We start from the raw sequence: 20289 nt of genomic DNA, 5'->3' as shown, positions 1-20289 counted from the left end.
AATTGTGGTCTAGTGCATTAAAAGGGTAACCATTCAGGTGGGCAATGAAGATGGACAAGATATACAATTGCGATTTGCCATCTTTGTACTGTTGAGCAATGCCATGAACTCAATAGTCTGATTATTGCAGATCAACTTTTTTATGTGTTTGATTCTATTTCGAAATATATGTCCAAAGAACAGGCAATACAACCATTATCATCGAAAGAAATCTCTTTTAAGTTTGTTGCCGATCCTTTAGGGAAATATAAAATTTTAAAAATGTAATTGGATTCGTGTTAGATTTTAAGCTTTTTTATTAACTACAATATTATTCTGGTTATGTTTTTTTTCTGCCGATTTATGAGATTGATAAAGTGTTTTAACGTGCGAACCATTTTTTTCTTAAGTTGACGACGTAAAAGTTCTGATTATTCATCATGATACATAGACTGCTTTACACTAGATACAGCTTATAGTATATGTAGAAAATGACCGTAAATCAAAGCAACAGGACTTATCAAAAGATGGTTAGATGTCTAACTACAAGGCATCGTCAGCTATTAATAAGAAGTTTTTTAAAACTTGCAATTGCTAGACATATATTATTCAAAATGTAGAACGCCTTTTGATCCATATATACTTAGGCAAGTTACTAACAATTAAATAACGAACATTTAACTATTATTCAATTTTTTAACAACATTCCAAAGTTATCGTTTGGTTACGAAGTATTATTGTTAAAAGAACGAAATTATGCAAACGATATGTGAATCACCGCCAATAAACGAATCGGATTTATAAGTTTATTACATAATGGATTCCTAGTGATCAGCAAATGCACTCTAAGGTCCCTGAAAGGATGTATGGTGATTAGAATGGGTTTTTGTTTTTGCCATCCTCAGTAACTTTTAGCGTTTATGGGAATTACATCTAGGGCAAGTGCAGGTCAGAACAAAATAGGAATGTTAAATGAAGTAAAAGCTCGTCTTTATACATGCTCCTTTTTGCGCTTAACAGTATGATCAATTTTAGGTTTAAACACGATTATGAAAAACAGAAAATCGTTAGACAATATAATACATGCTATAATTTCGTGAGTACTTTCCCACTTCGTGGTACGTTTCAACAAAACTGCATATTGACTCTATATAACGTTGCGTCGTTGAGATTGTATTATAATAAACACTTAAAACTAACTGGGTGTATTTTTCATTGCGAAATGCATGTCACTTGTCTTTCCTCAAATAACAAATTCAAATACGTAGGTTTCCACTTACCGACTTAGAAATACCTCTTTTTCTTTAATATCGGTGATGCCAATATTAGATGTTATGACGTAGTTGATAATACTGCTAGCTTCTATTTTCTGACAATATGTCGTTTACCGCCCCCATAAGTTAACCAATACTGTTTACGTGACATAAGGAAATAAACCTGCTACAAACGTTCATATTTGCTTTCCTGTCACATTGATGTTTAGAACATAACTACAAATCATCGTATTAGTTAAATATCTCAATGTTATGAAAAAAGGTGAAGTATGACAGTACCAAGAGACGTTTCCTGCTTGTCTATTGACATTGATCTCTGTGTAAGACAGATTTGTCATCCCCAGCTGTAAGCACACTCCAAGTTCAATAGCTTTTTCTCGACAGCAACGCTGACATGACTCCGGACTATCTTTGTTCGCCTTTGTTCGCAGTAAGTGTTAAACCCAGTCGCCTTTGATTTAATGCAGAGAAATGCTTACCAGAAGGGAATGCGGTTAAAATTGAACTTAAGAAACACTGTCTTTATAAAAGGTACACGGTGTAAATGAAATGCTGTTTGCATATTTATGTTATAACAAAAAACTTTATGAATGCGTACAGAGTAACAATATTAGCCTTTAAAATATTTTTTAATACGTAGTTACGTGGCAGCACATTCTAAGCTAAATAAGTTAAGCATAATAATGCATTAAAATTAAAGAAAGTTTTTGTTTGCATCAACCGATATTGTGCGCCTTTAAAATAAGAGGAATACCATTTAATTGTCGTCAGACTGTTGGTCCTTCGGAAGATCATTCTACCAGACAGCTGATCGAAGCTTGTCGGTACAATAACTCTAGGACGATTGCGGTAGGTATATTTTCTGAAAATCGACGTTAAAAGGATTAAAATATGATCAAGGCTGATAATAGCGCTCCCATAGTGGGGCTTCTGCAGGAGGCGTGATTGGGCCATTTCAGTGTTAAATGCTTTAATGTTCCAACTTCATAATCCTTTATAAATTGTTAATTTCATTGCAAACTCAAATGCATAAAGTACAACAGTGGACGGTTTCCAAGATTAACTTTGGTACGAAATGGCGAAAAAAATATAATTGGTACGAAACATCGACAATATATTTGGGTACGAACTTTTGAAGGTACAAGACGTCCGAGTTTTTTGCATGAATTCATTTTACTCGTAAACTTCATGGTTCATTGCGAAAAACTTTCTGCTTGTTCAAATTCTAATTGACAGTTTCTTTGTCCATATACATTATTTTTTTACCACAACGACGTGTAAATTATTTCTAGATATTCACACCAGTAAGAGTTAATTCTATACAATTAAAGTACATTTTTTTTACTTAATCACATATAGTTGAAAACAAGCTTCTTTTTATAACGGTTTTCCTAATTTCCTTAACTTCTTAAGACGAATGTAACTCAAATGTCAACCAGGACGCAATAAAGGCATATAGTATCTAGACATATATATTCAACAGTTAAAAAAATATCTACAGCACATTTCGGGTGCAGCAGGTTCCGGGTTCAATCACCATCTGCAAAATATAAAAACATATTAACATACCTTAAATCGAGGGTTTTATTGGCATAATGATAGGGCAAGTGTTATGTTGATCACGCATAACATTATTTAAACCCACATTGAATTCCTCCTTAATTGATCGTTCCATGGCGGTATCGCCCTTGTGTTTCTCGTTCAGTTCTCTTTGGCCCTAGCTTTGTACCTCTCAACGTTTTTCGTTTGCTTAAATCTATGACTACAAGGCTTGTCCATGAAGTTTTCATTGTGAAAGAGCGAGTTCTAAAGCTGAATAATGTTATTCATGATGTGACATTTTCCTTTTGTATACAAATCAATTAACAGTTTAAAATGACAAAACTTAAAAAACAATATATCGAGACTTAACCGCAAATCTCGTATTAGCGAATCATAATATAATTTCAACTGTAATTTTCACTTTATTGACTTATATGACATTATTTCATAAGCTTCATCTAATCTTTGTATTTTTATATAATAGCAAACGCTGTAAACTCTCAAGGTAATATGACGCGTTATTATTACATCTAATGTTGAACGAACAGTTGATAGAGCGAATAGGATTGCAACCTTCAAACCTGGCATTTCATACCATGTTAAATCGATCGAGCAAAATATAATATTGGTATGCCTCGTTTGTGCAAAAATACAAGGAGGTGATAGAACAGTAAAAATTTATAAGGGCTTCTATAGAATATAAATATGTTTAATCGATCCTTTCGATATGCGATATACACGTATAGTTTATACTAAGCATTTGGTAAGCAAGTGAGAAACGCAATACCAAGACGTCGCATAAGGTCATGGTGTCAATAACGGAAATACATCGATCTTCAAACGTTCAAAAGTTTATCAAACATTACACATATATATATTGTGTTCATGAAATAATACTATTATATATCATAATAACGGTCTTGAAATGTCCTGTCCGATGATACTACACAGATTTGCAAATTAATCAGCGTTTTTAAGTTTTTAATAGCGATAGTTCATAGCCTTACGGTACCCCAAAACAGGATGTCCCACGTTACAATGTTTGAACAATTTAAAAATTGATTGGACTCTGATATGCAATCTTGCAAATAGTGTTGTATATATACCCCTATACCACGCTGAAACGTTTAAGGTACGATAAATGCACTCAAAGGCAGCCATTAAATATAGCTCTCCCTTGTAAAAAAACTGCGGACAAAGCCAGCAGTCAAAAACGTTTGTCATTCTTTTTGTTATATAACGAAGACCGAGATAGACATTGGCATAAGGCGTTAATGCCCGAACGTATCACGTGATATTAAACTACACTTCAAAGAGATTGGCCCATTGTATGAGTATTTGACAGGAGGTCATAACGGTATAATTTTACACGTCTTTCAGTATTTTAAGGTATCTCTTTCAGAAACAGACAATGTTGATCGAAAACTCTCTCCAAACATGAATTGACAATATTTATGTCCCTTATGCAACTTATCAACAGAGGTGATCGTTATAGTTCACCAAGTGTTGCTCTAACTTTATGACCTCTTATGCAAAGATACATTTCATTAACACTAATCAACATTATTTCCGAATAAGGTGACCGTTGGAGTCGGGGGTTTCCTGAGGAAAAAAGGTTATGCTTTAACCTGTGTTCAGCCAGCCGATGTCGCCTGGCAAATTAAGATTAAAAACCTCCTAATAAAAAAAAAACGTTTTGCACGGAAAAACATCTGTGTTAATGCACAAAAAATACATTTGGAGTGTGATTTCGTCATATGTGAACCTTTCAATAATGAATCAGGTCAACATCTAAATTACGCGAATAACCAACTGAAAAAGTTGAACTAACCATCTGGCTAATATACGAACAACACCGTAAATAAAACACCATGTTAAACGAAGACACATATGTGTATATAGGTTCAAAGACAAAATACGTGATATTTCTTTCAATTAAAGCCTGGTACTACCATGGTTGTAGTTTTATTACAAAAACAATCATTATGTTTATATGGTAAATATCATGCAAAGCACAATCGCAACATGAAATCTCTCTGATGTTATAATAAATGTCCCCTCCCCATGCATTCTGCATTCATTCTAGATAACCGGTCAGAGAAGTCTGTCATTGGAATATGTTTATGGCACTCACACATTTATCTTTAAGATTCATTTCTTGTAATATATATTTGCCTCGTAAGCGTCGTTTCAAAATGTAGTCATGGTAAAATATAATCTGCAGGTTTCTCCCCCTGACCTTTGTGCAGATACTCTTAATCTTGACCAAGCATTTTTCTAGTTCACTTTATATACATCTGACAATTTAGACTGAAATTTAAAATCTGCAAATCAAATGTATAATTTTTAATGACTTCATTTAACTCAGCTAATGTATGTATAAAAACATGATCTTATATCTCATACACTTTGATATATCTAAACATGAGCAAATAAAACGATTTGAAGTAAGTGTTTCACATGAGGCTTCTCGTCTAAATCTCAACACATTTTATAATCAACTATTTTAATAACCTCATAGTCTCCATTTGTATTATCTGATTCCAATATTTAATAACATCAGAATAACGTTAAGCTACAAATGTTGTTCTTCCTAGCTGTCCATATACAAAATCGTTCTGAGTTTGTGTTCTAACACTAAAAAAATCTTTACAAAAAATCAATTGTACTGGTTCTAATTGTCATATTTTTTGTCCCCCCCCCCATTTTCATCCATAACCTAGAACTGTTGAAATAACTTTATAAAACAGGTCTTACCAATGCATAACTGACAAAGTAGGATATTCGATTTTTTAGATTTATTTGACTTATACGAGTGCTTTATTAGTAATATTGTAACAGTCTTTTCATATATGGTTCAATCAAAATCGAGTGAAACAGTGAGCTCAGTTACTAGACAACATGCATGCCTTAACGACACCAAGATATCACAGGAATATAATTACAAACAATAGTTAACATTGAAGGAACGTTTCAACAAAATATTCCTAACATAGCTTTATTTTGTTTCGTGGTTACGTTTTAGTAAAACTTTTTATGCGATGAACCCAAGGCTGTAACCAAATATTATAAAATAAACAAATTATATGACTTTTCTTTCAAGCCTTTGGTAAAAGATCATCTTATTTTTCAATGATCTATTATATTTACACTGCTCTTTTAGGCATTGGTTTCTGTGTTGCTACATAAAAGTAATGTATCGTTCACTATGCTGGGTTCAATTTTATTTTAACTGACGTTAAAAACATGACGTTTATAGATGTTTCTCATACAATTTTGAAATTAAAGGCAATTATACTCGTGTATCCATATTTCTAAAATTCAGCATTCCCTGCTAGATTTTAATGGACAGCACTCGTGATCACAGAAAATAATGTTTCATTTACATACATTTACAGATTAAGTTTCCTCGTAACAGACTTGCCAGGCGATTTTTGAATACCATTTGTCTACAGTGAATGAAACGAAGTCTCAGGCGATTGCCTTCGCATCACAGTCTAGTGTGTCATATTTAATATGAATTGACTGACTACCTCTGTCCATCTGAAGTTAAGACAAATTAAATTATGATTATAGTTGAACAAACATTTTAAAACATAACTTAGAAAGAGCACTTGTACGGTATGTCTTAGGTTTAGGTTGTGCACACAAACTTAAAACCCCAGTAAATTACATTTTATTGACCGTTCCAAGGCGGTACCTAACAATCCTTGATAAACATAGACAGACAGACAGACAGACAGACAGACAATTTATTTTGACTTGTACAATGTACATCGTCAACAACACATTATGATATAACATATAATGTCAACGTGTATGTAAAGTAACCGATAATGCAAACAAATGAGTATATATATACAAATATATATGTACAAAAGTATTCAATACTTCTAAGTAATTAAATGAAATAAACTAATATATATCAGAGGATGAACATTAAATAGAATTATGTTCTAACATTAATCAAAGCGGATCTTTCTTTGAGAGCATTTTTAACAAACAGACATAGTTTAATCAGTTCAGCTCTATTATTAGATTTCAACAGCTGCATATATTTAAATACAGAAGGTCTTATAAAGTAACAATTGTTGATATATTTCTTTCTTAAATTGCTTAAGGATTTACAAACACAAATAAAATGATATTCATCTTCGATGTCATTAGAGTTACAACACAAACAATATCTTTGGTTGCGTGCAACGTTATTTCTATTGTATCTACCAGTTTGAATATGGAGTGGGTGCACGGACAGCCGTAGTCTACAAAAGAAAAAACGTAAACTCTTTGGTAAAATATCTAAATAAGGTTCATATTCCAGACAGGTTTTAAAATGTCTATACACATCTAACACCGTGCTATTTTCTATAGTACTATATCAATCCTGTCTAAAAGTATCGTGAATTCTACATTTGAAATTTTCTATGAATGATTTAACATCAACATTGTAAATATCATCAAACACATAACTAAAACCATAATCATTTAATATCTTTTTAACATTATACACCCAATTACGGCAACCTTTATCACTATCACTCTTAGCCTGTTTGTATACAGATTTTATGATAATATCACTGTAAGCAACCTTAAACTAATAAGACAATATTCGAACATATCTATGAATATATAATGGATATCTACCCAACTCTCCATAAACAGTGGCATTGCAAGTGTTTGTTTTAACCTTCAATAATCTGTTACAAAATTTCAAATGAATTCTTTCTAATTCCTTTGATTTAGTATACCCCCAAACCTCTGCCGAATAATTTAAAATAGAACCAACAAATGCGTCAAATAACTGACATATAATTTTGAGTTTTAAGTCATAATCTTGACATTTACAAAATAATACGTTCATTGCCTTAAGTGCTTTGCCATTTAAATGTTCTTGGTTCAGGTTAGAATTTCCAGCATAATTAAACACAACACCCAAATAATTAAAATCATCAACAACTTGTATATCATGACCATTGTAAGTCCATCTTTCATTGGGAAATAATCCGCCTCTTTTACGAAACACCATGATTTTCGTCTTATCAATATTCACCTTTAATCCCCAGGTATTACAGTAATTTGACAAATTGTCCAAATGGGTTTGAATTTCTTCAGGAGATTTGCCTACAATGCCCATATCATCAGCAAATAATAGCATAATTATGACAATATCATCTATATGTAATCCTGAATTAATATCATTTTGTAAATACAATTCAATATCTTCCACAAATAAAAAAATAACGAAGGGGACATAACTTCACCCTGACGCCACCCGACAGCATAGCTAAAGTATTCAGAATATGATGACAACGATTTTACACAAGATTTAACCTTCATATACATATCACGCACTATTCTAAGTATTTTTCCCTGTATTCCACATTTATACATTTTCAGCCATAGGCCTAGTTTTTTTTTATATAAAGTGTGTATGCACTGTGCTGTTTGTGGAGTTTTGTGTTGTTCTTCCATGTCTCTTGTTTGTGATTTTTGTTTTGTTTTGTTATATGTTTTTTTTTATATATGTTTTATATGTTGCCGTTTACCCAGTGAAATTCAACCGGGTTTATGTTAAAACTGTTTGCTACTGAGTTTGTTTCTGTAGTTTTTCACAAAAGTATTTACAAATCAAAAACGATTTATGGTAATATTTTTCAGTTCACTTTTAAATATTTCTTTACTTAAGTACGCAAGTAAACATTGTATCAATATCGCTGTACTGTATTCTAATCATAAAATGAACATGCCGACTGAATATTCCTGATTATATGCTTGAAAATGAGTCTTTTTAATTCCGAGCTTGGTAAAGCGAAGCATTTCAACACATCTGAACTGCAGAACAAAAGTTCTTTGTCTAAACTTGCCGTTAAAACTGACGCATCGGATCTGATTACAAATATTGCATACATACATGTTTATTTGTCAATATTTTATTTGAACCCATTGACATTCTGCCTAGATGTATTTGTAAACAAACTGTTTGCATTTAAATTGTTATTACCTGTGTCATCATTTATTCTGTAGTTGCATAATTATGTGATAATCCGTTACATCTGATAGCATTAAGTTAATAGCGGATATGAAAGACCCGTTAATCAGACAACAATCGGGCGCGTTGATAATAAATGAAATGAGTTTATTATGTCGCGAGTCATCGATTTACGTTTATTTGTTGTGATTTCATTAAAAGGCTATTGATCATGATATAAACAAATATTCATTGATTGATCGTGTTCAACAAAATGCAAACTGTCTCGCTGGATAGCAAGTGTAATACCAATTTAATTAAAAACCGTGGCAAGGTATACCACATATAATCCTACGTAGAAATAAGTAATAAGGCAGTTATATATGCATGGACATAAAAGCTATGATGGAAACTGAATGGACTAAGCCAGTAGTCAAACTTCAAACGCATACCCTGTTTACAAGCACACGATTAATGCCACTCAGACAGTAAATAAGAAACAGATATAGCCACAATTAAAACAGACAAGTAACACATGCATTAAAACTACACATACAGACTACATATGTACAGTAACAACACAGACATACTACATATGTACAATAACAACACAGACAGACTACACATGTACAATAACAAAACAGACATACTACACATGTACAATAACAAAACAGACAGACTACACAAGCATCATACCAACACCGACAGACTACACACGTGCAATAACAACTCCGACAGACTACACATGTACATTAACAACACAGTCAGACTATACATGTACAATAGCAACACAGACGGACTACACATGTACAATAACAACACAGACAGACTACACATGTACATTAACAACACAGTCAGACTATACATGTACAATACCAACACCGACAGACTACACATGTACAATAACAACACAGACTATACATGTACAATAACAACACAGACAGACTACACATGTACATAAACAACACAGTCAGACTATACATGTACAATAACAACACCGACAGACTACACGTGTACAATAACAACACCGATAGACTACACATGTACAATATATAACAACACAGTCAGACTATACATGTACAATAACAACACCGACAGACTACACATGTACAATAACAACACAGGCTATACATGTACAATTACAACACAGAAAGACTACATATGTACAATTACAACACAGACAGACTACACATGTACAATAACAACACAGACAGACTACACAAACATTATAATATCAGAGACAGACTACACATGCACAATAACAACACAGAAAGACTACACATGAATCATACCATCACAGACAGACCACGCATACACCATAACAACACAGATAGACTACACAAGCATCATAACAACACAGGCAGACAACACATGCACCATAACAACACAGTCAAACTACACATTTACTAAAATAGCACAGACAGACTACACATTTACCAAAAGCAGCAGACCGACTACACATGTAGAAAAACAACACAGAAAGATTACACATTCACATAAACAAGAGACAGAGTTTCATGCATCAAAACAATACAGACATACTACACACACATCACAACAGCACAGACAGAATACTCATGTACAAAAGCAACACAAAATAACAAATGACACATGTACCATATCAAAACGGAGAGACTACGTATGCACCAAGAACAAGTCAATAAGACTACACATGCACCAAAACAATGCAGTTAGTCTACACATACACCTAGACAACACAACTAGACTACACATGTATGAATACACCTTTAATATTAAATGTTGGGGTTCCCGCCCTGGAACGTATGCTCGTAACAAATGCTATACGTTCGTATATTTGAACTGATCGTCCCTCCTTATCTGATTGTTAATATTTTCATCGGTTTCTTTCATTGATTCCAAAGTAACATTTCTGAAGTTTATTTTCAACACGTGTGTAAGTTTTTAACGCCAATCTAATTGAACGGTCTGCTGAAGAGCCAAGCAGAATCGCTGCCAACTAATAAAACGGTGGGAAACAATGTAAAAGATTCAAACACTCTCGGCCCGTATGTGTCTTTATTTGAAAGGATTTGTTTGCCAGGGATGTTGTATTACTTATTCCTCATCAATAGGGTAAAACTATTGTTCAATTCTTACCTCTTAAACACGATTAAGCTTGATTTTGTCGGAATAGATTCGCCACCACATGAACATAATTATATAGATGGTAAATTACCGGTTATGAAGAAAATGAAAAAAAAACACAGTATACGAAAAGCAAGCTGAGAAAGAAATGCTAAATTCTTCAACAGATGTGCGAAACAAGAAATAAATCCATAAATGTTGTCAGAGACAGTGATTGGAACTATTGTAGAGCAAAATGTAAGTACTTAAGGTTAAGCAAGACTAATTAATTTCGTTCAGGCACCATACAGTGGTTTACTGCTTTAAGTTGTATTAACTCTAGTGGATGAACCACATTTCAAAATATATATGTAGTTAAGAGATTTCTTGAAATGACATGTTCCTCTTATAACTGTAAGATAGTTATCGCATGACTTCTTCATTGGGTAATTTCATAGAGCACATTCCTCTCATTACTGTGTTGTACATACAGTGCGTCTTTTTCTGGAAGTAATTTCATATTATCCGTGGTTTGTTAGTGTTCAAAGGTTCCTATATATGAGAGATCATTATTTTAACGGTCGCGTTGACGGACGAACACAATAAGGTGAAGATGTTATAAGCAATTTATTCTAAAAATAAATCCCACTTCCTTGTACAAACCATCTGCATTTTCATGAACTTTAACATGGAGTCTTCTTTAAAGGCACACAATATAGGATGATATGGATGTTTGTTTTATATTAATGCATTATCATGCTTTACTCATTTGACTTAATGATAATACAACATATATAAATGATAAAACAACATATGATTTGTGTACAGATAAAACAGTAGTAAAACATTGTAATTTAAGACAGTGTTCCTCCCGAAGATACATATGTGTACATGATTTCAAATATGTTGAGCAGGTGATTTCTTTACATTTGTACTTTTTGATCATATTGACAAAATCTAATTCCCTGACGTCCAACTGGTTAGTAGTTTGATTTTTAAGCATAACAAACTAAAAGTGATCGAATATTCAACCGCCGAATATAGAAACTACTCAAATAAAACAATGTTTGTCACAAACACACATATGTAAACATGCATAAATATACATTTGGCGTGTGATTAATTTACCTGTGTACCTTTCAACCATAAAACAAGACAAAATCTGAATCCACAACTTCCAACTGTTTGTTAGTTGATAGTCAAATCAACCAACTCACAATGATCGAGAAGCTAAATATCAACAACAATTTAGTTGGATATTCGAACCCCAAACTACCAACAACCTCCCAACTTTACCGTCAAAATAAAGATATATAACCTCTGTCACGAGTCGCCAACTCAGACACAATATATCATTGCCTCTTTTCAATGACGTCTCATTCGGTAAGTTGCCGTCGTATTTTTGTTATGTGTTTATAAACTCATTTCCTGTTTAAGTATAGACAGTGACGAAAGGTTTTAAAAAATCTTTCTAATGCAATCAAAAGACAATACATGTATAACGTTTCTATTATGGTTACAATGAAAACAATAACTACTTTAATCAAATTATTCTTTCAAACGAAATGAGAAATGAACTTCTGATTTGCTGTAACAAGTAAGCAATTATTTATGTCCAATTATTTTTTTACAATGATAGTGATAGTGTAATATTACACGTGTGTATACAGAAAATACGTTCTGATTGTATTAAACGGGAAACAAGGTAAAGCAATTGATAAATATTAGATTTTATTAATCATCGGCCTTTGGTGACAATGCCTACCTCCCCTCAAAACGAAGCGTTATTGCATTCTTACTGGTCAGAGAAGTCTAATTATGTTTATGGCGCTGACACATTTATCTTCAAAGGTATTTTTAGTAATATACATTCGCCCCGTTAGCACCTTTTCAAAATGTAATCAAGGAACAATATAAACTGCAGGGTTCTCCCTCCGACCTTTTTGCAGATACCCTCAATCTTGACCAAGCACATCTCTATTTCGCTTTGTACAAATCTGATAATTAAGACTTAATTTTAAAATCTGTTAATTAATTGTAGGTTGAGTTCAGTAAACTCAGTAAATGTTCTTATCCGTTACTCGTTTTACATGTAACTTGTTCTTCTGAAAACATGATCTAACATCTCATACACTTTGATATATCTAAACATCAGCAAATTTAAGGAAAAAAATGCAGGATTGATGTCATTATTGGGGTATGAACGCAATTGGGCTGGTCAAAGTGTGTGGAGTCCGAATGACTCCACGCGTTCTTTGACCATCCAAATTACGTTCATATCACCGATAATGACATCAATCCCGCAATTCATTACTTATATTTACACCAATAGTGCATTTTTTCATTCAAGAACTGTTAAAAAATACTTTATTTCATTTAAGAAAACCTTTCAGTAATCCTTTCTTACCCATTCTGTAAATAGAACGACCCGACTGTAACCGGAAACGTTTTGTCAAATGACGTCACGATAACGCGGAAAATATCAACCACTTGAAATCACTTTTAAACGTAAAATTGAAACACTTATGGCAACGATACATTTAACATATCATAATTTAACACTTTTTAATATGTTTATTCATATTTTACGGCACCTGCTGATACAATACAAACAATAACAAGATAAAAAAAATAATATATATTGTTATGCGATGAATTGCGATCCGAACATATCCGAAGATGTTGCGTTCATCGATTGATAAACGCAATTGCCGAAAGGCAGTTCATTTAGGGAATGGAAGTTGAGGTGTAAATATACAAAGGTTCAATTTTTTTTTTAACTGACGTTAAAAACATGACGTGTATAGATGTTTTTCATACGATTTAAAATTAAAGGAAATTATACTGGTGTATCCATATTTCTAAAATTCAGCTTTTCCCTGCTATATCTCAATGGACAGCACTTGTGATCACAGAAAATTATGTTTTATTTACATACATTTACAGATTAAGTTTCCTCGTAACAGACTTGCCAGGCGAGCATTGCATACCATTTGTCTAGGGTAAATGTAACGAATTCTCAGGCGATTGCCTACGCATCACAGTCGAAGACGATATTATGCAACCGCAGGTCTAGTGTGTCATACTTAATATGAATTGACTGACTACCTCTGTCCATCTGAAGTTAAGACAAATTAAATTATAATTATAGTTGAAGAGACATTTTAAAACATAACTGAGACAAAGCCAATTGTACTGTTTGTGTTTACAAATCAAACGATTCCTGGTAATATTTTTCAGTACACTTTTAGATATTTCTTTACTTTAGTACGAAAGTATACAGTGTATCAATATCGCTGTACTTTACAATATTCTAATCATGAAATGATCATGCCGACTGAATATTCCTGGTTATGTGCTTCAAAATGAGTCTATTTAATTCCGAGCTTGGTAAAGTGAAGCATTCCAACATATTTGAACTGCAGAACAAAAGTTCTTTGTCTGAAATGGCCGTCAAAATAACGCAGTTTGAATAAATCGGATCTTATTACAAATACTGTATACACTATTTTATTTGAACCCATTGGCATTTTGCCTAGATGTATTTGTAAACTGACTGTTTGCATTTGAATTGTTATGTCATCATTTATTCTGTAGTTGTATTAGTATGTGCTTATTCGTTGCATTTGATAGCATTAAGTTAATAGCGGATATGAAAGACCCGTTAATCAGACAAAACTCGGGGTCGTTGATAATTAATGAAATGAATTTATAATGTTGCGAGTCATCGATTTACGTTTATACGTTGTGATTTCATTAAAAGGCTATTGATCATCATATGAAAAGATATTAATTGATTAATTGTGTTCAACAAATGCAAACTGTCTCGCTGGATAGCAAGTGTAATACCAATTTAATTAAAAACCGTGGCAAGGTTTAACACATATGATAGAAATCCTACGTAGAAATAAATATTAAGGCAGTTAATATTGGATGGACATAAACACTATGATGGAAACTGTATGTATAAAGCCAATAGTCAAACTTCAAACGCATACCCTGTGTTGGGATTTTTGCGCGACGTAATGCGATGTACGAGAAAGACGTAACGCGCGAAATGTATTCATACTTACGTAACGTAACTTCCTGTGTTGTTATTGTATGTTTGACTTTTAATAAAGGAAACGAACCTACACGACGTGTTTTACATAGATCATCCCAAACACCCTGTTTACAAGCAGACGATTAATGCCTCTCAGACAATAAATACGAAACAAATATAGCCACAATAAAAACAGACAACTAACGTATGCATCAAAACTGCACAGACAGACTACAAATGTACAATAACAACACAGACAGACAACACATGCTTCATAACAACACAGACAGATAACACATGTACAATAACAACACACACAGACTACACAAGCATCATAACAACACAGACAGACAACAAATGTACAATAACAACACAGACAGACTACACAAGCATCATAACAATACAGACAGACTACACATGTACAATAATAACACATATAGACTACATATATAGGATCTGACACGAGTTGTCATTTAATACAAGATTTTATTAAACGAGTTCATGAAATTTGTTAGTAAGCGAGCCTCTGGCGAACTTACTAACAACTTTCATGGACGAGTTAAATAAAATTCTTGAATTAAATGACAACGAGTGTCAGATCTGTTTTATCACATGCTTAAACGGTGTTTTTATTACCAATTAAGTTCCACTTTCTGAACCGATTGTTTGACAGCCAAAGTACTCAGAGTAGAATGTCAGCGATGCGCCATATAAATAGTTCCAAATTAAAATGACAAAAGTAACTAGCAGTTATCAAGTTTTAAAATCTGATAAAGCGCTTAACAAGTCACAAATATAAAAATGTGTAGTAAAATATCCAACAACATGAATAACGAACGATTTTAACCAAAAAACCCCAATAAGTACACAATTTGGTGACGTCACACTCAGAGTACATGCATTTACGCGGTTTATATGACCTACATCGGTCTGTCAAGTTTTACTGTGTGCACGGATTTAAAAGTTATTCGCTGTCGCTTTCTCCGATGATTTTGCAGCGTTTTCTTGGTGTACATGGTGTTTCACAACATGCAGATGATAACGGCGAAGCCTTACTCTGTACTGCATGGATGTTGATGTTGAAAAAGTTCCACCAGGAATGTTTCTAGAGAACATGATGTTCTAGCCGCCATGGGATGTGTCATGAGATGTCTGTGCTGCGGAATTCTTATTTGTGTTTTCGGTAACCGACAGCTAATTAAATCGGAAAGCAAATGGCATTGATTGCATATTGCTTGTGTTGGTCAAGATGAAGATGTTTGAAATGTTCTTGTAGTGTTTGTCACTATTGTGGCTGTATTTGTTGACTGACTGGATATTTCTGTGACTAGTAATCTGCATTATCTGGTTGGCGGAACATTGTTATCAGAAAGTTTTTGTACAAGATGCTTTCTGGCACTATGATTCGTTAGCCATTTCTCTCCCGGAAGTCTTACAGCTTCATTATTACGGTAAGTATTTGTTGGCATTTAAACCATTTTGTTTACAAACAATGCGGAGGGATATCTAGGTTGCGTGTGATTAGTCTGACCAATAGAAATGTCTGATAGGTTATCTTACACATGTGTAAGATAAAAATATTCGTAATGGGTATATTATACGGAAAAAAAGGTAAGCATGTGATAAATGTACAATAACAACACAGACAGACTACACGTGTTCAATAACAACACAGACAGGCTGCACATGCATCATAACAACACAGATCGACTACACGTGTACAATAACAACACAGACAGACTACACATGCATCATAACAACACAGTCAAACTACACATTTACCAACATAGCCCAGACAGACTCATGTAGAAAAACAACACAGAAAGATTACACATTCACATATGCAAGTGACAGAGTTTACGTGCATAAAAACAATAGAGACATACTACACACACATAACAACAGCACAGACAGAATACTCATGTACAAAAGCAACACAAAATATCAAATGACACATGTATGAATACACCTTTATTATTAAATGTTGGTGTTCCCGCCCTGGAACGTATGCTCATAACCAATGCTATATGTTTGTAGGTTTGAACTGATCGTCCCTCCTTATCTGATTGTTAATAGTTTCATCGGTTTCTTTCATTGATTCCAAAGCTACAATTTTGAAGTTTATTTTCAACACGTGTGTAAGTTTTAACGCCAATTCCACACGGACCGATCTAATTGAACGATCTGCTGAAGAGCCAAGCAAAATCGCTGCCAACTAATAAAACGGTGAGAAACAATGTATAAGATTCAAACACTCTCGGCCCGTATGTGTCTTTATTTGAAAGGATTTGTTTGCCAGGGATGTTGTATTACATATTTCACATCAATAGTGAAAAACTATTGTTAAATTCTTACCTCTTAAACACGATTAAGCTTGATTTTGTCGGAACAGATTCGCCGCCACATGAACATAATTATATAGATGGTAAATTACCGTTTATGAAGAAAATGAAAATACAGTATACGAAAAGCAAGCTGAGAAAGATATGCTATATTCTTCAACAGATGTGCGAAACAAGAAATAAATCCAGCTGCATACAAGGGTTTGTAGATAGACATTAAACAGTATTGCTAGGTTGATTGGTGTTTAGAAAAGAACTTGGTGATGATTTATTTATTATCCTAGAGATCAAGCGGGCGATTTCCCATACTTTATTCATTGTTCAAGAAGTAGTTTACTGTGATATAGAACAAGTTTGTTTATTCAGAGAGTTAAATTCACACGACCATAAAACGGCCTTATAAATCCTGTCAGAAGTAAATAGGAAAAGGCTTTTACACTGTTTGTAGTTATTACTTAAATTCTCTTGTAAATTGAGTTTTCAATGAACCTTAAGGATCCTATCAGTCACAAATTTGAACATGCACAATATAATGCTCATTATATATGATATATTTCTGGAGATGATTGTATTTATGGGCTTTATAAAAATCAAAAAATCCGCGTGGAAAGCATATTTTCTTGCCATGATCGACGGAAATCTTACGGAATACCAAGCGATTTTCTACGTGCAATGTTTTCGTTAAATTCTTTGTTTAGAAAGATACCCTTAAATGTACATGAAAAACTTAAACTATTTGATTCAATGGTTTTACCAATATTAACATATGGTTGTGAAATATGGGGATTCCATTCTGCTCCCGATATAGAAAGGGTTTATTTGATTTTTTTAAAACAATTACTAAATGTTAGATGTCAAACATCAAATGCTACTGTTTATGGTGAACTTGGCAAAGTGCCATTATATGTTATACGCCAAGAGAGGATATTGCAATATTGGTATATGGAAGCTTGTAAATTCAAATGATAACCTGTTGTCTAGATATTTTAGATATTGTAGTTCACTAAATATGAGCAGCTCATGGTATTCTGACGTTAAAAAATTGTTAAATGATTTAGGATTTAACTACCTATGGGATAATATGTCAGTCACTAAATTACAGTTGTCAAAAGTTATTGAAAGATTATATGATCAGCACATGCAGAAATGGTATGCGACTTTAAACTTTGTACTTATAAAGATATAAAAACAATATTTTGTTATGAAAAATATCTCGATAGTGTCACTAATGTTAACCATAGAGTATCTCTAAGTAGAGTGCGATGTTCAGCACACAAGTTAGCTATAGAAGAAGGCAGATATAGAAATATACCAAGAGATGATAGAAAATGCATATATTGCAATATGAATATGATTGAAGATGAATATCATTTTATTCTTGTATGTCCATTTTATAAAGATATTAGACAAATGTGCTTACCACGATATTATTGCCATTGGCCAACCAAGAAAAAACAATGTAATTTGTTAAGTTCTGAAAATGCAGCATTATTAAGGAAACTTGCTAAATTTGTTTATATTGCCACTGAAAAGCGCAAAAGTGCTTTAATTTAATTTAATTTAATTATTGCTTATTAGTATTTGAATAGCTATATTTATATTTGTTCTTGAATTTATGCTCTTCTCATACAACATTAATGTCAATACTGTTTTATATTACCGCCGTGAATGTATATATATGCATTTGGCTACGAACATGTTAATGTTTATGCCTAATAAAAGTTCTGTTCTGTTCTGTTTTATGGAATTTACGCAGTACGTACATTCAAATTAAAAGAGATCCTCCGGAAAACATTTCATATTTTTAGTATAATCACCCGTATTAGCTGTCCATGACGACATATCGTTCTTTACCAATGTAACAGCTCTACTATGGACTACCAAATCTGTATACCGTTTTTTGTCTGATATACTTTAGAACTTTATCTCTATATCCCTTTTACGCATTTTCTAACGTGTAGCTGTTCTCTTCACATTTTGAAATTATATCACAGTCCGCAATAATATATCGAAACTTCATTTTTATAACATTTTCTACAATGTTACTCTTATTTAACAAACCTGGCCCCAATATCACAAAAATACTTAAGTCAAATCTCAATCTCAACTCAATTTACCATATAAAAGCAAAGAATGATTCGAAATCTTATATGTCTGATGTTTTTTGAAGACGTACTTTCTCATATTGAATGTGTTGATAAAAATAATTATTCAAAGAAAACATATCTATAGCAAAAATATACTTAAGTAATTGTTAAAAAAGCAATGAATTGTACTCAAATACATTATTTGCTGTAGAATATTTTCGTCTTGGAATCTTGACGAAAGGCGTTAATCAAGATAGTTCATGCTAGAATGCGCTTAAATCAGTTTGAACATCACTGATGGCATCTTTCTATTGGTTTTCTACCTCAACTTTAAATATTGGAAACAATTCAATTCACACACTAAGATCATTTCAACCTGCGATTAAGATTCAATGAAACGTGCGGCCTGCCTGCCAATATATGTAATAGCTTTTTCTATAAAACCAGAAGGCATAGAGGCACTGTATCGCCCAATGAAATATACACATGACCGGGGTCATTATTGAAAAAAATGGCATTGAAACACAACTGGTATTTTTGTGTGACAACTGTTAAAGGCTTGGGCTAAGACGTTACCCGAAAAAGATCTCTTTGGAATTTATTTCCCGTGAAATGTCAAACTCCACAAAATGAACATGAGGCAGGCACAGCTGAATGCAATTTTTTTCAATAAATTGCACTTTTAAGCTCTGGTGTTATTACTGATCTTACAACCTTTTAATAAAAATAAAAGGCACATGTTATTCAGGTGAGGACATTTTACACCAAGTTACACAATAGAAGTAAAGCATGGACGACATTCGACGAACAATAGTGGGCTTCTGCTGCCTACGAGTTGTTAATGTGTTCGCGCGCGTATTGGCAACATAATGGTTTGAAATTACTTTCGTTTACAGAAGCAATAAACTCCCCCCCCCCCCACCCCCCGAAAAATATCTACAACAAGTGATTATATTATAATCGCCATTAT

Source organism: Mya arenaria, chromosome 11, assembly GCF_026914265.1.
Source record: "Mya arenaria isolate MELC-2E11 chromosome 11, ASM2691426v1".
Lineage (NCBI taxonomy): Eukaryota > Metazoa > Mollusca > Bivalvia > Myida > Myidae > Mya > Mya arenaria.
The sequence above is the reverse complement of the archived record's forward strand: the minus strand, read 5'-3'. Positions refer to the sequence as shown.